We start from the raw sequence: 24046 nt of genomic DNA on the forward strand, positions 1-24046 counted from the left end.
AAAATGGGATCAGAAAGGTGGACACTGGGCAGCTCTGGGGCTGCTGGTGGAGGGAGCTGAAGCCACATCTCTGTAGAGCGTCCCCCAGAGGATGAGCCAACTCCAACCCTTTTCAGTCTTTTTCTGCTTGAAATTCAAATTCCATGGACAAATGTTCAAATGTCCCAGTTTGAGTAAAATGTCTAAACCAGCCTAGGGAGATAAGCTATTTTCATTTGACAAAACTGGATTGCTTCTATCAGAAATGGGGAACATAGATGTTGGATAGCAAAAGTCCACCATGTCCGAAAGAGGCCTGAAGGTAGACATCCATGTACTGTGTTGGATAGGTGATGAGCAGAGATTTAACTACTAGGTCAGGACCTTTATGTCGGGAAGTAAAATGAAAGAGGTATTTTGGGATTATGACCTGACAGTGACGGGAAGCCACTGTAGAGTTTTGATGGAGGTTGAGGGGCACTCGTTTCTACTGCAGGATATTTTAAATAAGTAGTTCTTTAATAAGCAGTAGTGACTCTTTTCTCAGATTAGATGATCACTTTCCCAGCTATCTCATGCCTCCACGTCCTCCGTCATATCAGTGTTTGCATTGGTGCTGCCCCGGCAACCACTTCGATTAGTAGATTAGTATGTAAACAGGAAAGCCACTTGCAGTGGTGGCATACTTTATTGGTTGGTTTTCACTGATTGATTTACAAGGGTGCTTGTTTTTCCTCTGGAATATGCATTTGAAAGACTTGTGTATTGTCAACAGTATGGCATTGTATTTATCCTCATTTTTAAATGTATTTTCATTGTGATAACTGGTATACTTTTTCATGGGGGGATAAAAGATCTTTTTCCAAATTTGAGTTCTCGGTTATATCTCTCTCTTAACAAAAGTCCTCTGTAACTCTTCACTTTGGCAGCCCCGAATACCTAAACATGTTTATTGTTTTATATTCAGTTATTTAAGATAATATTATCCAAACACAGACAGAAGGTTATGAGCTAGATCAGGGGTCCCCAACCCCCAGGTCGTGGACCGATGCTGGTCTGTGGCCTGTGAGGAACTGGGCTGCACAGCAGAAGGTGAGCAGTGGGCAAGTGAGCATTACTGCCTGAGCCCCGCCTCCTGTCAGATCAGTGGTGGCGTTAGATTCTCATTGGAATGTGAACCCTGTTGTGAACTGCACATGTGAGGGATCTAGTTGTGCACTTCTTATGAGAATCTAACTAGTGCCTGATGATCTGAAATGGGACAGTTTAATCTGAAAACCATCCCCCACCCCTGGCCCATGGAAATATTGTCTTCCACCAAACCGGTCCATGGTGCCAAAAAGGTTAGGGATTGCTGGTGTAGATACTATCTGGGTTTGATGATCTTGCTTGGAATCCCCACATCCCTGAAATAAAGCGGGCAGCAGTTACTTTAAATTATTTTATTTTATTTTTAATTTTTGGGGATATAGGGTCTCACTCTGTCACTTAGGGTGGACTGTGGTGGTATGATCACAGCTCACTGCAGCCTTGATCTTTTGAACTCAAGTGATCCTCCTGCATCAGCCTCCTGAGTAGTTGGGATTATAGGCGCCCACCACCACACTGGGCTAATTATTATTTTTTTGAGACAGGGTCTTGCGTTGTTACCCAGATTGGAGTGCAGTGGTGTGATCACGGCTCACAGAAGCTTCAACCTCTCAGGCTCAAGCGAGTCCTCCCACCTTGGCCTCCCAAGTAACTGGGACTACAGGCATGTGCCACAACACCTAGCTAATTAAACAGTCTTTTTTTTTTTTTTTTTTTTTAATAGAGACGGGGTCTCAACTTTGTTGCCCAGGCTGATCTTGAACTCCTGGGCTCAAGTGATCCTCCTGCCACTGCCTTGCAAAGTGTTGAGATTACAGGCGTGAGCCACCATGCCCAGACTATGTTAACTCCTTAAAGGTGGGCTATGGAAATAATGTTGATATCAGCTCTTCAGTGATGGTGTCACTACAGGAAGAGAGAATTTATATACTTGAATACATTTTGAGGGTAGCTTCATGAGGCACTGTGAGCGAAGCCTTTTCGTAATGAGAATACTCTACTTGGTCATAGACATACCTTAATTTGATTCCCAGTTGTGCATGGAATTGGCATTATAAAAGGCCATCCCTAGAAAATGGGTTATTTGATCACAACTAGACGTCATCCTCTATATTTTAGAACCATAAATTTACTACTTTTATTAAAAAATTGATTCGTGTCAGCATAACCTGCTGAGAGTAAGCAGACTTCTGATTGTCTGCCCCACTGTGTTATAGATGGAAATGTAGACTGTGAGTGGTCACTATGGTTCATGACCAAGAGAGTCCTCTAATGATAAGGCAGGCTGGAGAGCTGTCCCAGGAGTCTGTTGGAAAGACTGATCCACGTGTTCCGGAGGGGAAGTCGGCCAGGGAGTCCTAATGTCCTTTACATTGGACAACTCAGATATTAGTTTTTCTGTAGCTGATTTTTGCAACCTTGCTTATTTCATAGAGAGAAAAATATAGAAGATAATTTGCAGGAATTAAAAGTTGTTTCATTTAGAAATAATAAGGATTGGCTGGGCGCAGTGGCTCGTGCCTCTTAATTCCAGCACTTTGGGAGGCCAAGGCGGGTGGATCACAAGGTCAGGAGTTCAAGACCAGCCTGGTCAAGATGGTGAAACCCCATCTCTACTAAAAATACAAAAAATTAGCCAGGCATGATGGTGGGTGCCTGTACTCCCAGCAGAGCTTGAACCTGGGAGGTGGAGGTTGCAGTGAGCTGAGATCGCGCCACTGCACTCCAGCCTGGGTGACAGAGTAAGACTCTGTCTCAAAAAAAAAAAAAAAAAGGAATATGAAGGGATATTGTGGACAGTATTGTCAGAAAGAAGAGTTTTCAACACCAGGAAAAAGAGGTTGGTATTTTGTTGTTTCATGGACATTTTCTGCATATAATACTTTTGAGTGTTTCTTATTGTGTGGTGTATGTGAGCTAGCAAAATGTTCAATATTTGATGTCTTCTGTTATTTTGAATTCATGTGTAAGAACTTTTCCTTCAGGGCATGTTTGTTTATGAGTGGCATTTGGTGTATTTCTTGTGTTAACTTTGATTCTCTCTTTTTGAGTTGTGCTCGTGTGGTGTTTGCATGCCCCATGAATCATAAGAATTTCAGATAATCATAAGCACTAGAGAGAAAGTACAACAGAGGGATTTGACAGAGAGTGTTGGAGTCGGGATAACACATGACAGGGTATTCCTAGCTAGCTCCTTTGCAGAGGGGATATTTTGAGTTGAGACACAAATATGGGGCCAAGTCAGGCAAATGGATACTGGGGACAAGAATGTTTCCTAAAAAGCCAATGACAAGCACCAAGACTCTGAGGCAGGAACAAGCTTGAAAAGATCATCCGATGCTTGAGAAGGTCATTGAGGTGGAGAAGGAATAGCCTCAAGCCCACAGGAAGTTAGAGTGAAGTTACCTAGAGGGAGCAATGGCAGTTCTGAATGAGAATTCAGGACTGGGCATCCCATAACACCAGATCCACTGAAGACTTCAACCTGAAAAAGGTAAAGTCTTCTGGTTTGTCTTTCTGGAGGGCAGTGGATTCCTAGATTTTTAACCAATCTCTGCATTTGCTTTTAATGTGCCCATTTTACTTCCAAAGTTGCTTATATTTCCATAGCCAAAGTTTGACTGACTGAGTTGTTGTAAGTTCCAAGGAAGGCGGGTATGGAGGGGTAAGTACTTTGCATGTGGTGACCTTCCAAGGATTTGGCAACAGAGACCTGGGTTTAAGTCTTGGTTTTGTCACTGACAAGCTGTAGAACTTTGAGCAAATAACTCAGCCTTACCAGGTCTCAGCCTGTGAAAAGGATAATCTCATCCACCCACTAGGGTTATCTGAAGGATCCATGGGAATAACATATATATTAATAAAATGTTTATTTTCAATAATATTATACATCCTGCTATTTTTTGAAACCAAAGGGAGTTAAGCGGTAATATTTTTAGCAATTTGAAAAATCTAATTAAGGGCTCTCCTTAGGCAGTAGAGTTGAATTCATGTTAATTTTGTCATCAAGCCATTTCTTTTTACAAATCCTTAGTCTTCACCAAGTGAAGTTTTTTTTTTTTTTTGTAAACAAGAGGCAAGATTTTTCTCACTGAATTTGTGGATCAATGCTAGAGACAAAAGGGAAACCTCGTTTCTCCACCACTGTTCAGGTCCAGAAGTACATTGTCAAGTTCTTTTTTTGCTGAAACTTACTAGGATGGCTGTAGATTTTTTTTTTTTTTTTTAAAGACAGAGTCTTGCTCTGTTGCCTAGGCTGTAGTGCAATGGCGTGATCTTGGCTCACTGCAACCTCCGCCTTGTGGGTTCAAGCAATTCTCTTATCTCAGCCTCCCTAGTAGCTGGGATTATAGGCGCCCACCAGCACGCCTACCTAATTTTTGTATTTTTAGTAGAGATGAGGTTCCACTGTGTTGGTCAGGCTGGTCTCTAACTCCTGACCTCAAGTGATCTGCCCGCCTCAGCCTCTCAAAGTGCTTGGGATTCCAGGCATGAGCCACCATGCCCAGCTAAGATGGCTATAGATTTTGTTTTTGATTATTGAAACTTTTCTTTGTCTTTGGCATTTCCCTTGAGAGTTTAATGAAAACATTGACTTTTGTGGATACTTTTGTGGAGGGCAGGAATGGGCCTGGAAGAAAGGGAGGGTGATACCCCATGGGAAAAGAGGCCCACCCATTGCATCTTGCCTTTGCTATGGTTCGGCCCTGTGTTAAACTGATCAGTGGACGTGCTGCCCTTCAAACTGGGCTGAAATTCCTTCCCTGCTCCCATCTACCTGCCTCATCCTAAACCTCTCTTTAAGCACCCAGCCCTGGTGCTTTCTTCTTCATGGAGCCTTTACATGCTATTCCAACCCACATTGATGTCTCCCATCCTTGAATTCACTTCAGACCATCAGTCTCCCTTTCCTAGTTTAGTGCTATTTCGAGTAATATATTGTTTTTATTATTAGATGCTACCATTTTCAAGATGTGCCTTCATGGTAACAGTATATTTTCAGGGAGAAGAATGACACACTTCTGAATTATTAGCTAATGCAAAACACATGCTCAAATATAGTGATGTTAAAGAAACCAAGTGAGCAAAAGCAAGGTTATGTTTTTAATAAGAGAATGTCTTAATTCTGCATAAACCATCCCAGAAACTCTATTATTTCTGTATTTTAAAAACACTTGGAGAACGCTTTCTTATATCCGGAAAGCACCACAAAAATCTGTCAGATGACAAGTCTGTTCTGATCTGTGTGGTGCATTCCTGTCTAGATATGTAGTCATTTACTGCCGTGTAGTATAATTTGAGTAGTGTGCAGTCCTCAGCTAAGTTGTTAGACTACATTTTGTCCTTTTTCTGTAACTTCTGAGTAGTGCTACTCTAAATTTGCTCTGTAGACCTGAGCTGAGGTGCAAAGTCTGTTTTTGTTCACCTGTGCACGATGGTGTAAATATAGAAATTGAGACTTAGAATTTAGAAATGTAATAGTAATTGGCTGAGTGTGTAATCCTAGCTGCTTGGGAGGCTGAGGTGGGAGGATCATTTGAGCCCAGGAGTTCAAGACTGACCTGGGCAACAGAATGAGACCCTGTCTCTAAAAAATGAAGAAGAAAAAGAATTATTTATTTATTTACTTATTTTTATTTTTAGGCAAGGTCTCACTCTGTCACCCGGGATGGAGTGCAGTGGCATGATCATAGCTCCCTGCAGCCTTGACCTCCTGGGCTGAAGCGATCCTCCTACTTCAGCCTCCCAAGTAGCTGGGACTAGAGGTGTACACCACCATACCCAGCTAATTAGACAAAAAAATATTTTGTAGAGATGAAGTCTCACCATGTTGCCCAGGCTAAGAAAAATAAATGTAATTGCACAGGACAATTGTCTGGCTGTTGAGTTTAATAATTAAAAGTTGGGTCTTGTATTTTGCAGTGTGTGCATGTGTTTTTCTGGTCATTAATTTTTATTGTCTTTTGATACTTTGGGAAATAAGAAACCGCTGGTCCTTTCTCACAACTAGTTTGAGAAGCAGTGCTCTAAAACAGTAGTTTTCAACCCTAGCTCAATATATCATTTAAATCACAGAAACCAGATTTAATATCAATTCAATCAGAATCTTGGGGATATAGCATAGGCATTGGTGTTAGTGTTACTTTTTAGTGTAATTTTTAAGCTCCCCTGTGTATTGTAATGTGGGGTTCTGGTTAAGATCCCTTATATGAAGTACCTATTTTTGTTGAATATATAGTGATTTCCATTGCAGATAAAGTTCCAGGATGAGGCCTTTTGTTGTCCTGTTACCTGCTTAAGCTTTGTCTCCAAATGCTTCCCAAAGAGGAGATAGGCAGTCTCAAGAGGCAGTCACTATCTTATGTGCCTGGTCACCCTCCCCATGTGCCTGGCCACCCTCCCCATGTGCAGGTGCTGCATCTACATGGTGACCAGCATATGACCCTGCCCTCCTGGAGCTTCCAGTCTAGTGAGGAAAGGGAGGCAGGCTGTAAACAATTAAACTCTTCACTATTTTCTCAATGATACTTGTGAACTGAATGGTGGGTAGGTGATCTGTCTTAGCCAGGGTGGTCTAAGACCTGGAGAATGAGAAAGCCAGAGATAGGAATGATAGAGAAAGGGTATTCTGGGCTGAGGGATGGTGGAAGCAACATCCTAGAAGTGGGCAGAGCTTGGAGTGTTGGATGAGGGTAGGTCTGGGGGAGAGCAGTGGGAGCTGGGTTAGGAAGGGCAGCATAGGCCGGGCCACAGGGCCCTGAAAGCCATAGTCAGGGGTTTGGATTTTGTTCTAAGGGCAGTGGCCATTCACTGGAGGGGTTTTAGCAGGAACCGAGCTTCCTGTCACCCAGTTTGATATGTCAGAGGGTGGATGTCTCTTTGGAGATGTGGTAGGTGAGAACGGGCCTGAGATTGGGTGATTTTATCGCCCTTCTAATCCTGAGAGTCAAGCAGGCAAAACAGAAACTGAAGTAGGGTTGGTCAGTCCAGGCCATTCTTGCCCTCATTGGCTCTCCTTGCTGCATATTTTGTGAAATATCAGCCATCAGGGTAGTGGTGTCTCTTTACTGCTTGGAATTAGTTGGAAAGGTGAGAACTGAATCAAAAAGTTACGGCACAATCTTGACAGCTTCCTCAAAGATTAAATAGTCTGTGCTCCTTTCTAATTTGCTAGATTTACATGGTTTTGAAGAATTTAGAATTATTTTCTTCCTTTTTTTTTTTTTTTTTTTTTTTATAAGAAGGAGTCTTGCTCTGTCACCCAGGCTGGAATGCAGTGGTGCGATATCGGCTCACTGCAACCTCCACCAGGCCTCCACCTCCTGGGTTCAAGCAATTCTCCTGCCTCAGCCTCCCAAGAAGCTGAGATTACAGGTGTGCACCACCGCACCTGGCTAATTTTTGCATTTTTAGTAGAGACAGGATTTCACCATGTTGGCCAGGCTGGTTTCGACCTCCATACCTCAGGTAAGCCTCCCACCTTGGCCTCTCAAAGTGCTGGGATTACAGGCATGAGCCACTGCATCTGGCCTAGAATTATTTTCTGTGCCTGATTTTAGGCAAATTGAAAATAAGAAGCACTTAGGAAGTTTGAGTAAATCAAGCTGACTGGCGAGGATAAAAACAAAACCTTTCAGAAAGTACCTTCTTTTCCCTCTGTCTTAGGGAAACTGATCTCTGGAGAAGGTGTGTGTATGTGCAGGCATGTGGGTATGTGCATATGTGTGTGCTGCAGTACATTTGATAAGAACATTTCAGGAGTGTGCTCTCTGTGTGCCAGCATTTTCATTCTCATGCTGCCCTAGGAAGTAGGCACTGCTGTTATCTCGGTTTTGTAAATGAGGGAACTGAACTCTGGAGGGAAGTTACTTGCCCACAGTCACACCTGAGTAGGAAACGGCAGACGGGATACATACCCAGGACTCCTAGTCCAAGCTTCCACTTGCCACACCTGTATTATATTAAGACTTAAGGCTGTGGTGGCTTATGCCTGTAATCCCACCACTTTGGGAGGCCAAGGTGGGAGGATCATTTGATCCCAGGAGTACAAAACCAGCCTGGGCAACATAGAGACCCTGTCTCTACAAAAAATAAACATTGGCTGGGGGTGTTGGTGTGCACCAGTAGTCCTAGTCCCAGCTGCTTGGGAGGCTGAGGTGGGAGGATTGCTTTAGCCTGTGAGGTTGAGGCTGCAGTGAGCTGAGATTGTGCCTCTGCACTCTAGCTTGTGTGACAGAGTGATTCCTGTCCCCACCACTCCCCTCAAAAAAGACTTTGATCTGAGAACCCCTGTTGATTTTTACTGGATTGACCTTGGTGGCCTCATTCTAGACGTTTAGTGACACCTGTGACCCCTTTCATTCTCTTTCTTTTGATCCTTAATTTCTGATTTTGTTAAAGCTCCTTAAGGCAATTTTTGTTTTCTCTCTGATTTCCTGAGGTTAATGGTAATGTTGGCAGGGTGATGCTGCTCATCTGGTCTGATTCCCAAGCTGGAGGTAATGGCGTGTGTCCTGCCCTGGTGCTGCTCTGTGATGGGGAGCATGCTCAGTTTCCTGCATTCAGGTGAGAGCAGAGACTTGGCAGGATCCGCCCCATTCAGAGTTGCAGGAAGAGGCTTGGATGCCTGTCCCAAATTGGAGTAAGTGGGAGGGAGCCACAGGCTGGTACAGGTAAGAGAGCTCAAGCTCTGTCTTTTCACAGCTAAAACTCAGCCCTTCTGCTGTGATTCTTAGGAGGGCCAGGGGTGCTTCCTGCAGGAATGAATGTAGGAGCTTACTTTTGCATATGCAAGGGGCTGGGCTGTGGCTGCCTTCTCAAGTTCTCAAGTCAGTGTCTAGGGGCTGCTGTCTTCCTGAATTGCTGGGAATTTTATTGTTAAGGAGCCATCTTGGCTGAGTCTGTTTTTATTCTACGATTTGAGGCTGGGCTTGCGTTCAGACTGGGAGCAGTCTGCGGCTTCTCTCCTTGTCAGATACCTTGGAGGTGGGCGCAGTGTTCAGGAATCTGATTCTCTGGGAAGACACAATTGCGATGTGAGAGTTTTCTCTCTCCTACAGCTTTGCTTGTTTGTTTCCCTCGTGTTTGTAAAGCAGTAAAATACCAACCCATAAGATTATTGTTTAGTAAACAGAAGCAAATCCAGACATTTATTCCCTACTATTGCTATATTTAGAAATGATCATTAATCCATATCAGAGAACTCTCACAAAGATGTGTTATTTTTGCGTTCTTTAGTGTTTAATAAATATCATGGGGCAACATTAAGAAGTATGTTATCCTTTTGAGAAGACCAGTCTTGGTAGTTCTATTTGTGTAGTGAAAATGATGTATTAAAAAAATAATAATAATGAATTTTAAAACCTGGTAAGTATTTTCTGCAGCAGAATAAGGATGTACTAGTAAAAGTGCTAATTATTGGAACTCTGTGGGATAGCAGGCATTTGTGAGTTTTTAGGCATTCTGGGATGTATACATGCAAAATTGTGGAGGATGCTGAGGAAATGAGAACAGTAGAATCAATCTATACAAAATTTGCCTTTTTCGCAGAATCTGGGGATTGGACCAGAGCCCCGATATAAGTTGAACAGAAGTTATTTGTGTATGTAGATAAATGATTTTCACCGCTCTGAAGCTTAACAGAAATATTTTCAATAGGGAAAAAACCTTGCCGTTGCAGTTCTTTATTTTCCACGGCGGTAGCAAGCCGCAAGTGAGAGAATGTTTTTAATTGAAATCACATAACTTCATCTCAGCCAACTTCCAATTGCTTCCCCTGTGCAGCGTTTTGCCAGAGTTTCAAACAAGACTGTACAAGAAAGGAAAAGAATGTGGCATTCACAGATACTAAAACATTGTAAAAACAACGCTGATATCGCCAGCCAATTCCGTCACCACGTGACTCTCACCCTTCTACCGAGGATGAACAGAAATGTCATCCATACACTTGCTCTGAGCTCCCAGTCTCCGGTCTGGGCCTGCATGGTGGATTCCTCCTCGTTTCAAGGACCACCCTGGGCTATTTTGCCCTTCCTTTTGTGTGGCGTCATCTTTTATTTTTTCCTTGTCTCTTGGTTGTTTTGGTTAGAGAGGAGTAGTCTTTATGTTGGGCTCTGCGTTGCAAGTAGTATAAATGCTCTTGAGCGAAAATAAAAAGAGGATGTTTACTGTAAGGGTATCTGAAGCATACCAAAGGTAAGGGTTATCCAGTGTAGGCCAGTTTTGGAAACACCCCGGGACTAAGGACTTTGAACCTTATCAGGTTTTTCTGTAGGTATTTATCATTTCCTGCCGAATGCGCTCTTGCTTCATTCTTCTGTTCTCTCAAAATAGACTGATCTGCTTCCCAGAGCCTGGCTGCCCACACTCCTAGCATTTATTTCTTCCTCTCAAGGGTTCATCCAGACTGAAGCTGGAATGTCTTAGTCCTGATTGTGAACTTCAGGGAGAAGATTTCTCATTGGTTCATAATAGGTCAGATGTCTGCACCTGTGGCCAGCGTAATGGAGTTCTGTGCAAAAATGATGGCTGAAAGTATGTCTTTTGTAACCTATAGGGGTAAGAAAATGGCTAGAAAACTGGGGAGACAGGGTATTCATCTGGTAACCCGGTGGTGTTCACCACAGTTGCCTTTTTGTGTTTCTTTGTGGGGCCTCTTACTAACTCCCTTTTCATGCCAATTTCAAGTTCATCAAAACCTAGTCAAACGGTGAGTATTTATATGCATGGTGTTGGACAGACAGATATGGCTAAGTAATTCTGTACTAGTATATGATTAAGTGAACATTTATTGAGTGCCTATCATATACTAAGCCCTTTTTCAAGTCTAACACTAGACAAATAATAGATGACTCTCTTAATTTTCACTCACATCTTTATCACCTCTTCCCAATTGTCACACTGTGTTTTCTGTCTACCTCTTACACATCGTGTTCATTGTAGTGAGTGAGAAGTTATCTTGAAGGTTGGTTAGTAATGTTGTGACTTTTACCTTTTATGTCCTGGGTGATGGATGGGATTTTTAAGAGTTAATGAGTCCAAGGATGCCTGACATATGAAAGACACGATATTGCCTGTGTCGTTGCAATAACTTCCAAAGCATGACGATGGGCGTATACTGCCTATCACTTGTCCCCAAGACAAATCCCAGTAGCATCAAAAGCTCATTTTTGGGGGGTCCAGGTAATTGTAATCATGGGACACATGATAATGTAAAAGCTAATCTGAAATTCTTTTGGAACTTTGATTACTCCCTTTGATCTAAGTATGCAAGTGATTAACTGCAAGATATGTGGAAAATGTTCCTTTCCCTTCGTCTTTGGAAAGAAGATCTGTATTTCTATGGGTGCAATGCCATTTTAGCACTCTCACTTTGGACTTGACCAAGACTTTTATGGGATCTGAAAAATTAGTGCTTCAGGAAGGGTTTATTTTGATTTGTGTTCCTTAATCCCATTTTAACTTTCTCCCCCTTTGAAAGTCCCATTCAGGGTGTAAGCAAATTAGCAGAAGTATGTATGAAACTGTATTAGATATCTCTTTGAGGCTCCACATGTATGGAGAATTACCATTGACACCAAGGCCCTTGCCGTGAATTCATTTTTCCAGCATAAAACATGAGAACAGATCATAATTGTTCTTTCTGTTTCCAGCTCTCTTAATTTTAATCCCTTTGGTATTGTTGTCTGTAGGGATTTTTATCCCAGTTATGTCACAAAAGGATGGTAGTGTTTTGCCATGGTGACATTTCCATTATCTGTCAGCACCTCTGAAATGATCTCAGTTTTTTCTGAGGTTGACATTCCTCCCCTGCCTTCCTGTGATCTGTTTTCATTTCTTGATAAGTCTGATTTCTTCAGCGGAATGATCATAATGGGACATGTTATTAGTAAGAATGGTAGAGAGAAAATGGACCTGAGTAGTTACGAACTTCCTTCCTCTGATGACTGTTTTCCTGGAGCTGAATCCTCACATTGTACTTTTTACACTGTGAATGTTTTTTCTGTTTTGAAAGACATCCACTTCGAATATATTACTTAAAACATCTTTTAGGCCAGGCATGGTGGCTCACACCTATAATCGTAGCACTTTGGGAGACTGAGGTAGGAGGGTTGCTTGAGCCCAGGAGATCCAGACCAGCCTGGGCAACATGGCGAAACCCATCTCTACAAAAAATTAGCCGAGCATGGTGGTGGTGTGTGCCTGTAGTCCCAGCTGCCCAGGAGGCTGAGGTGGGAGGATCACCCCAGCCTGGGAAGTTGAGGCTTCAGTGAGCCGAGATTGTGCCACTGCACTTCAGCCTGGGCTGCAGAGTGAGACCCCCGTCTCAAAATAATTTTCTTTAGTTATTTAAAAATATATTTACTTAAATTGACAAATAATAATTATACATATTGATGGGGTATGTAATGATGTTTTGATACATATAATGTATAGTGATCAGATCAGAGTAATTAGCATATCCGTCTTCTCAGACATTTACCATTTCTTTGTGTTGAGAATGTTTGATATTTTCCTTTGATATTTTGCTATTTGAAAGTATACAATAGATTATTCTTAACTGTTACTTTGCCATTGTTTTCATTTGTTTTTCTTTTTCCTTTCTTTTCTTTTTTTTTTTTTGAGACAGAGTCTCGCTCTGTCGCCCAGGCTGGAGCGCTGTGGCACGATATCAGCTAACTGCAACCTCTGCCCCTGGTTCAAGCAATTCTTCTGCCTCAGCCTCCCGAGTAGCTGGGATTACAGGCATCTGTCACCATGCCTGGCTAATTTTTGTATTTTTAGTAGAGACGAGGTTTCACCATGTTGGCCAGGCTGGTCTCGAGCTCCTGACCTCAAGTGATCCACCCACCTCGGCCTCCCAAAGTGCTGGGATTATAGGCATGAGCCACCGCGCCCAGCCCTTCATTTGTTTTTCTATGTCAGTATACTTTGAAGGACTTTGTATACTAAGTGTTTCAAAATAATAGGAGCTTTTGTGAAATGAGACGTACAAATGAAGGAGACATGAACTTACCCCTATTTTCTGTACCTGTCAACGATTTGAATTTCAGGGTTTTTGTTTTGTTTTGTTGTTTCTGTTTATGTGCGTGTATAACTTTTTTTACACATACGCATGTACACGTACAAATGAACAAGCCTGTGTACATTTAATTTTTACAAATAAATGCCTACTTTTTCTGATGCCATATTAAACTCTTCCATATTACTGCCTTTTCCTAGGGTTTTGTAAAATAGTATTTTATCTCCACACTACTATCCGCTGCCTTTTATTTAAAGTGTTCAGTGGACCATTATTTGGGATGAATAAAAATTTGATGTTATGCCACAGAAAGGTAGGATTTTGGGGGAGAAACCAATACAGGAAACAGGTGGAAATAGATACATTGAGAAGAATCGTTTTGAGCAGGGATTTTTGTAGAAAATATTAAAACAAATTGTATATCAAACTCTCTGGCTGGTGGTCAGTCTAATCACAAGCATTTATTCTTAAGTGTCCTACAGAGAGAAAAAGCTGTTTCTGACTCTATCTTGAATTAAATATTTGGATTTGGACTGCAACTTAATTTTAGGGAGAAAGCATCTGTCTTTTCTGAAAACAGTATGCCTTTAAAAGTGATCCCTGTGGTAGAATGTTGTTGAAATGCTTAAATACTTTCCACTATGTTTTTTTTTTTCCCCCCTTTCCTTTCTTTATTTTTTTTCGGACAGGATTTTACTCTTTTGCTCACGCTGGAGTGCAGTGGTGCAATCATAGCTCACTTTGGCATCAACCTCCTGGGCTTAAGTGATCCTCCCACTTCAGCCTCCCTGGTAGCTGGGAGTACAGGGGTACACCACCATGCCTGGTTGATTTTTCAAAAAAATTTTTGTGGAGACAGGTTCATTTTTTTTTTTTTTTTAAATTATACTTGGAGTTCTAGGGTACATGTGCACAACGTGCAGGTTTGTTACATATGTATACATGTGCCATGTTGGTGTGCTGCACCCTTAACTTGTCATTTACATTAGGTATATCTCCTAATGCTATTCCTCCCCCTCCCCTCACCCCACGACAGGCCCCGGGGTGTGATGTTCCCCACCCTGTGTCCAAGTGTTCTTATTGTTCAATTCCCACCTATGAGTGAGAACATGCCATGTTTTGTTTTCTGGGAGACAGGTTCTTGCTGTGTTTCTTTAGCTGGTCTGGAACTCCTGGGCTTAAGCTGTCCTCCTGCCTTAGCCCCTCAAAGTGTTGGGATTAAAGTCTGTTAATTTTCTAATGCAAAAGAGCGGTACATGTTTATTACAGAACTATTAGGAAGAGCTAACCCAAAAACTCACCTATTTTTCCACCCATCAAATATAACCCATTTTATTCTTTAGTGATGTATTGGTCCTCTGTATTCACGGGTTCCACAACCAGCTGCAGCTACAAATTATTTTTTAAAAAAACCCAACAACCCCAAATAGTGCTACAATATAGTACAAATAAAAAAATACAGTATATCAACTATTTACATAGCATTTATATTGCATTAGGTATTATAAGTAATCTATAGATTATTTAAATTACACAGGAGGATGTGCATAGGTTGTATGCAAGTACTGTACTATTTTATATCAGAGATGTGAGCATCTGTGGATTTTGGTATCGAAGGGGATCCTGGGAACCAATTGTCTTGGATATGGAGGGGCAATTGTATTATTTTAGGTGTATTGTGTGTAGGTGTATAAAATCCAAATTTATATTGAAGAGTATACATTTTGTTACTTGAATATTCATTTCCTGTGAAATCATGAACATGTTGCCATGTCAAAGAAAAGCCCCACCTGGTTTTACACTATCATTTTGAAGTTTTACTTAGTATTTCATTGTATGGATGTATACTGTCCTTATTATTGTTGGGTATTTAGGTTGTTTCCAGTTTGTTTGTTTGTTTGTTTTTTTGAGACAAGGTCTCTGATGCCCTGCCTGGAGTGCAGTGGCACAGTCATAGCTCACTGTAACCTCAGACTTGCGGGCTCCAGCAGTCTTCCTGCCCCAGCCTCCTGCATAGCTGGGACTATAAGTGTGAACCACTGTGACCAGCCAGTTTTTCACGTTTTAAACAACTCTGCGTTGAACATCCTTGTAGCTAAATCTTTGTTCACATGATTCGTAATTTTCTTGGACAAGCTCCCCAGATGTGAAATTGCTGAGTCCAAGGTTTTGATAATTTCAAGTCTTTTTTTCTTCTTCCTAAACTGCATACAACCAAAGTGTCCTCTATTGATAACCTTCCTGTTGGCCATGGGCATGGTTGTACTTTTTTTGTCGTGATTACTATTGTTAGTAGTAATAATAAAAATACTTATTATATTTAGTACCCTGGTGGTTTCAGTTTTGATTGGGATTTCAGTTTTCTTTCTTGTCTTAGTCCTGTATAACCTGAATTTAAAGTGAGCGAACATTGGCCTTTTGTCTATTGCCTATGGGGATAAAAATACTGCAGTGGGTAGAGATTTTGGTCTGGCAGGGGGCTTCCCCATGTCAGCCAGGCTGTTGGGTACTATTGAGCTGGTCCTTGAAGCATCACTTCTTGAGGTTTGCAGAGATGCAGTGGTAGTGGGTCAGCCTGTATTCCTCTCCAAGCTGGGGGCGGGGGTGCTGAGCCAGTGTTTCCAACAAAGAGCAATCTGGGTAGCTATCTGCTTCTAGGCAGCTAAGGAATGCTGAATAATTAATAGCTTTCCAGGGAAATATTATTTGCTATAGTTGAATATTCTTTTGGACTTAATGCCAACTATAGTTTGATGATTGAAAAGTCCCTTCAGAGGAAAAAGTGTTTAGAAGCAAATGTATTGATGGTATTGATGGATATTGTTTTTCAGTGTTAAAATGGAGGGTAATTGACATAAGTTTGGATGGGACTTCACCATCTCAATGACTTTATTTTGATTTTAGCCATTTTTATGCACTTGGCACATGAAACTATAATGAATTTACGTTGTTATTCCCGTTGATAAAGAAAGCTGCTGGATAGATAGATGGTCATTAATCATATAAAGATTCTTTGTAGGGATTTGGAAAGAAAAAATTAGATTATTGTTTGAAGACAAAGGTGGTGTCTACCATGCCTTGCCTTCTCAAATGAATTGTAGTACTTTCGAGAATTCTGGTCTCTGATCATGAGGGTGGCAGTTTAATTTCTGAAATCTGAAGGTGTCACACAAACTCAGACAAGCAAATTGCCTGTATATTTCACATGTTGTGTTCTTTAATGCCCATGGTTAAGACACTGAGTGAAGAGAACAGGGGCTGGAAAAGAGGTGCTGAAGTTTTGAATGAGGCACTCTGCCTATTGTACTAGCTGTGAACCCATCTGGGGAACAAGTACTGACGCTGCCCACTTAGAAGAAGACACATTTGTTAAAGAGGTACAGTTGCTTTTATGGCTGGCATTTTAGTTAACCAGTAGCAAAATAAAGGACTGATGGATTTATTATCAGATTATGCACAACCATGCACATATTGCTAAATCCTCCATGAACATCACAGGTATCTAAAATAAAAGAGAAGTTTTGATTTGTTTTAATAAATAACATTAGCTAGCACCTCCATTTCTGACCATTCAGTCCTGTTTGGAAATGCCACAATGATGGGCGTGTGTTATTTTGACCTCATGTGAAGGTTCCATGACAACAGTAAACATTCTTATTGCAGATTTTCATAAGTCTGTAAATCTGGATGAGGCAAGTGTCCTCAGCCTGCAATAAAGATGTGTTACGAAATTTCCCATGCCAGAAGAGACACTTAGAGCTGGGATTGGCCTTTTCAAAAGCTGTTCATGGTGATGAGTGATAACTCCCCTTTTAGTTTTGGCATCAGATGGAGTTTGTGGCTCATTGGTTTCATTGCGTTGCCTGGGTATGTCCTATTTAGACTTAATTGCATGGTTTGCACCACTGTCCTAGGTGGTTGCCGTTCTTTTCAAGGACTGTCCTTACTGAATACCCTTGATATTTTATTTCTCTTTTCTTACATGAGTCCTCAATTACAACAACAAAGAAAATGCTAACATTTGACATCACTGGTAAACTAAGAATGCTTTAGATTAGGATTTCCATTTGCTGCCTTTCCAAATTTGATAATTTATATTTGGATATCCTTTTAGCATATTTTTGGTGGAATGGTTCACTTTGTTATTATTTTTTAAAGATGGATGTTTCCTAGCTTTCACCAAGGAACAACTCAGTTTCAATGGAATGTTTTATAAGTATGATGTAATGGAAATTTCACAGGATTTGGAGTCACAAGGGCCTGCGTTGGCATCTTAGTGCCATTATTTATTAATTGTGTGACCTTGGGCGATCACACAGCCTCTCTGAACTTCCATTTTCTCACTAGTAGGTAGAGATGATATTATTGATTGTTATTTAGGGGTTGTGGCAGAAATTATGCTGTTCTTCTGACTTTGAGATTCTTTCCATAGGGAGGCGGGTAGTGATGTCTCGTTCCTCCTTTTTGTATGGAGGGGTGGCCATGTGATTAAGGTGGAGCGGTGCTGTGAAACTTCCAAGAGAGGGTCATAAAAGGTGTTATAGCCTCTGCCTGGTTCTTTTTGGAACACTTGGTTTTGGAAGTCAGCTAGGAGGCTGCAAGGGAGCTCAAGGAGCCAAATGGTGAGGCCACATCTAAGTGTTCCAGGGGAGGTGAAACACACCTGAGGTTTCAGATGATTCTAGCCCTGGGCCATTGAGTTGCCTGCAGTCTTCCCAGTGTAAGATCCAGACATCAGGGAGCAGAGACAAGCATTTCAGCTGTGCTTTGTATAAATTCCCGACTCACAGAAATTGTGAAAGATAATAAAATGATTGTTGTCAGTTTAAGCAGTTATATTTTGGGATGATTTGTTACACAGTGGTAGATAATTGTAATAAAGATATCGTGAGATTCAAATAAATGGTAGTTCTCCTTCTAATTTTGCATACTGTCTCTATCACTTGGTAACTGTGTGACCCGGGGCAAAATATTTAACTTCTTTGTATCTGTTTTCTTAATTGTAAATGGGGCTTACGGTAATTCCCTCTGGACTTCTGATGAGAATTAGTGATATAATACTTGATACGCTCAATAAATGTAACTTGTCATTATTTTTTGTTAAACTGTATCGATGGATTTTGGGAATGCATGAAAAAACTTATGTTAATTGTATTTTTATTTTTAAAGGACTTATGTAGATTTTGTTTTGTACCTTTCTCTAGGCAAGAAACCAGTTTGAATGTAATTTTCATGAAATGAAAAAAATAAAAGAAAAATTAATAGTAAATCTGATGCTAGTATCTGCCATTTATTTCACATATTTTTTTCTAAGGTTGTATATGTCTGGGAACCTTTGGCTTTGCTTGGTAGAAAGAGGACTTATGACTCCAATTAGAGGACATCAATAGAGAAGAAGGGATGAAGGATGGGAGGTAGGAAAGAAATCTTATTTTCAGTAACTTATGTGCCAGAAACTGCACTGTAGTCTTTTACCAGTGTAGTCTTCTTAGATACTCTGAGACAGATAATAAGAAAAGAATGGATTGTTACTTAATTTTTATGGTCCCTGAAATCGAGGTTGTTAGTGTCCTTCTCTGGTGTGTTACGCGGAGAAAGGAACAATGATTGCAGTTTTACTTTCAGGCTAAAAGCTACAAATCTGAGCCCACATTTCTGTTTGTTTCTGCCTCTGACCCTGGGTGGCTTTGTGACCTCTCTAAGCCTCAGTTTCTTCAGTTGTCAAATGGGTCTACTAGTGTTTCCTATTTCCTTGCATTGTTAAAGAAGAGCCCATGAGAATCTGTTTCCTAACCTAGCTTGGTCATAAGAATGATTGTAGTGCATTTTTAATCAAAACCACAATGAGATACCATCTCACACCAGTTAGAATGGCGATCATTAAAAAGTCAGGAAACAACAGGTGCTGGAGGGGATGTGGAGAAATAGGAACACTTTTACACTGTTGGTGGGATTGTAAACTAGTTCAACCATTATGGAAAACAGTATGGCGATTCCTCAAGGATCTAGAACTGGATGTACCATATGACCCAGCCATCCCATTACTGGGGATATACCCAAAGGATTATAAATTATGCTGCTATAAAAATAAACATGCACACGTATGTTTATTGCAGCACTATTCACAATAGCAAAGACTTGGAATCAACCCAAATGTCCATCAGTGACAGATTGGATTAAGAAAATGTGGCACATATACACCATGGAATACTATGCAGCCATAAAAAAGGATGAGTTTGCGTCCTTTGTAGGGACATGGATGCAGCTGGAAACCATCATTCTTAGCAAACTATCACAAGAACAGAAAACCAAACACCACATGTTCTCACTCATAGGTGGGAACTGAACAATGAGATCACTTGGACTCAGGAAGGGGAACATCACACACCGGGGCCTATCATGGGGAGGGGGGAGGGGGGAGGGGGGAGGGATTGCATTGGGAGTTATACCTGATGTAAATGACGAGTTGATGGGTGCAGCAGACCAACATGGCACAAGTATACATATGTAACAAACCTGCACGTTATGCACATGTACCCTACAACTTAAAGTATAATAATAATAAATAAATTAAAAAAAAAAAAAAAACTTAAAAAAAAAAATAAAAAAAAGAATGATTGTAGTGCATTTTTTAAAATAATGGGACCCATCCCAGAGCTACAGAATTAGAATTTCCAGGGATTCTGTGATTCAGTGCCCCACGTAAGTCTTACGTTAGGCTGATTTGGGAGGCGTTAAAACAACATGTAAAATTGAACAGTTAAGACCTAATAAATAAATGTTAGCTGCTGTTATAATTATACTTAACATTAATTTAATGTTTTAGGTAAGTTCTTTTATATATGTTCTTTAGATTTGCTTTGGTAGATTTTGATAATTTCTGAAAAATAAACACAAGAATGCCTGCAAATGTTGGTATGCCACTTAAATAAAATCTGATTCTGCTATTATTTTATGTCCATCAAGAAGGTATGAAAAGTTTTCTCTTTTTCTTTCCTCTCTGAAATATAGATTATTATAACTAAGTTAATGAGTTTCTTCCCAACCAGCCAAACCTTTTGAAGTTTAGGAAGACCATGGATTGAGACGTCTTTTTCTGTAACATAATTAAAGAAAAATAGATTCGTAGTTAGGGTCATTGAACCTTGGGGGAATTTGCTCATTGGCTGCCCATCAGGCTGTGATCAGAAGTTTTCATGTTATATGTTACATGATAATTAAGGATGGGGAATAGCTATTTTAGAGACTTTAATTAAAGACTGTGTTTTCTATATAATGAGTATCTATAATGAGTTTTCCGTATAAAGTATCTATTTAGAACAATATGCGAGGGGGTGTATCTCATTGTCCAGCAAATTCCTGTTATAACTGGTTACTTGTCACGAATTTGAATTGGAGCAACATAGATTTGTATCCCAGTCTTCCAACACCTTAGGGCTGTTGTCATGAATGTTGCTTTTCAAATATTTTGCTGAATACTTTGGAGTATGGTTGCTTTTGTCACCCTTGGTTACATTGTGTATCATGTTGACTCCTGCAAAATAGTGGGGAAAAGTAATCCTTGTAATACATAATTAACTTATGAAGTAGAAAATACTTCTATCCTTTAATCTAATATTTTAGTTTGTTGGGGCTTATTGTGCTAGCAGCCCAGGCTTCTCTTCCAGTTGTGCTTTAAGGGTTTTATTGATTGTGCTTACCTAAGTCCTAGTTCAGTGATTGGTCAGTGATGGGTGGTAGGGCCTGGCATATTGCCAGATTTGCAATAGGTGCTGAATAAATGACTTCTTACCATTATAGTTATCTGTCTCATTCTTTAAAGAGCAAGTAGTTGTCCGAATTACAAACCCATTAGAATAGTTTTTTGTTTTTTTCTTGTTGTTGGTTTCTTTCTTTCCTTTTTTTTTTTTTTTTTTTGGTTTTTTGAGATAGGGGCTCACTGTGTCGTCCAGGTGCACTGCATCCTCCTCCTCCTGAGCTCAAGCTATCCTCCCACTTCAGCCTCCCAAGTAGCTAGAACTACAGGAGCATGCCACTGTGCCTGGCTAATTTTTGTAATTTTTGTAGTGATGGGGTTTTGCCATGTTGCCCAGGCTGGTCTTGAACTCCTGGCCTCAAGCAATCCTCCTGCCTCTCAGCCTTCCAAAGTGCTAGGATTACAGGTGTGAACCACTGCCCAGGCTAGAATAGGTTTTGTTGTCTAAACAAACAAGGCAATAAATTTTATTCTTGTTTTTCTTTCCAAGTTAATGTTTTGTGCTGTTCCAGCTGGCTATTGACAAATACAATAGGAGTTCAATCAATGTAGCTTATTGGGATAGTTCTAAAATTGGAATCTGGGTTGCAGTTCCAGCTGTATAACTGGCCTTGGGCAAGATCCTTCAACCATAGTGGTTCTCAGCTTGTACCTCTTATAAATGGATGGGCTGATATTTTGTGACTTGTTTAACTCCTGAGTTTTTGGCTATGTGAATCTGCTTGTTCTTTTAAAGAAGTGTTTGCGTTGGATGTGGTGTTAAAGTTGGAATGTTCTTGCAAGTCCTTTGGGAAATTTTGGTCCTTGGATCTGTGCTGGGCCTTGTTCAGACATGAAATGAGAAAAATATTGTTGAATTTTATAAAGCTTAATATAAAGCTTGAAGTTGGATGCACAAGAACGTATTTCTGACCCTCCTTGGCGTGTGTGTGTGCCTGTGTGTGAGTTGGGAAGGCATATGATGAGTTTTAAATGTCATCTGGAACTGAGAACTGGTTACCCACTTTTATTTTTTTCTGTGAACAGCATGAGGTAGACATTAAGATAACGGACACAAAGCTGGCTTGTGTGTTTTGGGTTTTGTAAGGAACACTGCAGTGACCGTCTTCATACATGTGGCAGCATCCTCATGCTTCTCTGTTGTGAACACAAACCAGTACATTTCTGTACATACTAGTACATTCTGCTTATCTTTTTGGTGTTGGCTCAGGTGGCACCCCCTCCAGGAAACCTTACCTGACAACCCCCCATACCCCCAGACTATGAGTGTAAATGTTTTCAATATAGTAGCATTCAATAGATGGTAACTGACATTATTATTTTCCTTATTAGTACAGATTCTTTCATTTTTGTGTTACTTATTGTTATGTTGAGGCCTCCCAAGTTAAACTCCTGTGTTGTGCTGACTTTGGAAGGCAGACTACTGTTTCTAGCGGCAGCTTTTAGGCGAGTATTTCTCCCCTGCCTCACAGATGTTCAAAAGTTGGTTGGCATGAGCTTAGAATTTTTTGAACGTCACCAGTGGTATTCAAGAATAGTCATTACTATGACTCATGATGTAGCTGAATAGAGGAGAGAACAGAGACTCATGACTCTGGACTGAAAATGTTGAGTGTGTCGCTAAGCCCAGAAGAGAAAAGTCTGTGCAGATACAAAATATGCATCAGCAAATGGGCTTCTAAAAAGACTCAGAAACAGAAGGGGTTCTCGTCTTTTTAAAGTGATGGATCTTTCCCATCTCCTTGCCCACATTCTCTCCTACATATCAGATGATTACTTTCTTTGCTTACTTAATTCAGCCATCTCACTCTGACCCATGGATATTATATCATCCAGGTCAACTGAAGGATCACTCTGGATTAGTGTGGTGGTTTCAGTCTTTTAGAGGCTATGCTTCAAAAAGTTTCACAGATGCTTACTTAATATTAGTTGTACTTTTAGGACCTCTTCGTTTTGGAAAACTGCTATGAATGTGATAATGAACAGTACTAGCCTACAGAGGTCATTATACATTTTATCTATGTAATATTACATTTGTTGCATATGTATGCATACACACATATATAAATATATAAACATACACACATATATGGCATCTGTATATTATAGAAAATACTTTTACTCACATTTTTTTAGTGCACAGATAATTTCTGATATACCTGTAGAATCCCAAACCCCTTGGAATAACCATTTTCCATCTGTCAGATTTTGTGGTTCGTAGTTTTTGAGAGCATTGAATTGGAAGGTCTTGGGCATCCTCGCCAGTCTTCTGGCTTCTTTCTTTTTTTTCAGAAAGGAGAAATTAAAGCTTTTAGTTCTTTAACATCAGCATTTCATTTTTGAGTGTTTAAAAAAATCTTAAAGATTGTTTTAATGTGTATGTACTTGTGTATATGTGTGTATTTAAGACTTGTGAATCCAGTTGCTAGTTTTAATTCTAAATCTCCTTTCATTAAAAATTGTATCCCATTTACTACTTGTATAATTTTATTTTCTTAACATCTACCAGTGGTAACTTGCAATGTATTCCAACATTTTTTTCTTCTTAACGTAGCCTCATAGAAATTCTTTTAGACATAAAGATTTATAATGGACCTCTTGAATACTTTGGTTGCCAGTGCTAGACATATACTAATTCCCTGCTCAGTACTTTTCTTGGCTCTGACTCTGAAGATGAAAGTCTTCTTTTCTCAACCTCTCCTTGACTATTCTTGTGCTTTTGTAAAGTTATTGAGATGGGTTCTGATGCTTCATATGGGTTCTTAGATTTTAAGTCCTGTCACCATTAGGAACAGTCTGTTCTAGGAATGTTTGAAGTTCAGGGCCTTCACACACAATTATGTGGTGTCTTTCTTTCTTTCTTTCTTTCTTTCTTTCTTTCTTTCTTTCTTTCTNTCTCTCTCTCTCTTTCTTTCTTTCTTTCTTTCTTTCTTTCTTTCTTTCTTTCTTTCTTCTTTCTTTTTTATTATACTTTAAGTTCTAGAGTACATGTGCACAACGTGCAGGTTTGTTACACATGTATACATGTGCCATGTTGGTGTGCTGCACCTATTAACTCGTCATTTACATAAGGTATATCTCCTAATGCTATCCCTCCCCCTTACCCCCTCCCCACAATAGGACCTGGTGTATGATGTTCCCCTTCCTGTGTCCAAGTGATCTCATTGTTCAATTCCTACCTATACACCATGGAATATTAT

General features: G+C 40.3%; 1 protein-coding gene and 1 long non-coding RNA gene across 11 annotated transcripts in view; one reads left to right on the forward strand and one right to left on the reverse strand.

The window, feature by feature from the left end:
- Positions 1-18325, reverse strand: part of LOC112618396 — a 32066-nt gene extending 13741 nt beyond the window's left edge. Inside the window, exon 1 of the long non-coding RNA XR_003118073.1 lies at positions 17754-18325. This is a non-coding gene — a long non-coding RNA (uncharacterized LOC112618396). The remainder of the gene's footprint in view (positions 1-17753) is intronic.
- Positions 1-24046, forward strand: part of MAGI1 (membrane associated guanylate kinase, WW and PDZ domain containing 1) — a 680972-nt gene that overhangs the window by 126411 nt on the left and 530515 nt on the right. The gene's annotated exons all lie outside the window — the stretch shown is intronic.

The sequence above is a fragment of the Theropithecus gelada genome, chromosome 2 (assembly GCF_003255815.1).
Source record: "Theropithecus gelada isolate Dixy chromosome 2, Tgel_1.0, whole genome shotgun sequence".
Classification (NCBI taxonomy): Eukaryota; Metazoa; Chordata; class Mammalia; order Primates; family Cercopithecidae; genus Theropithecus; species Theropithecus gelada.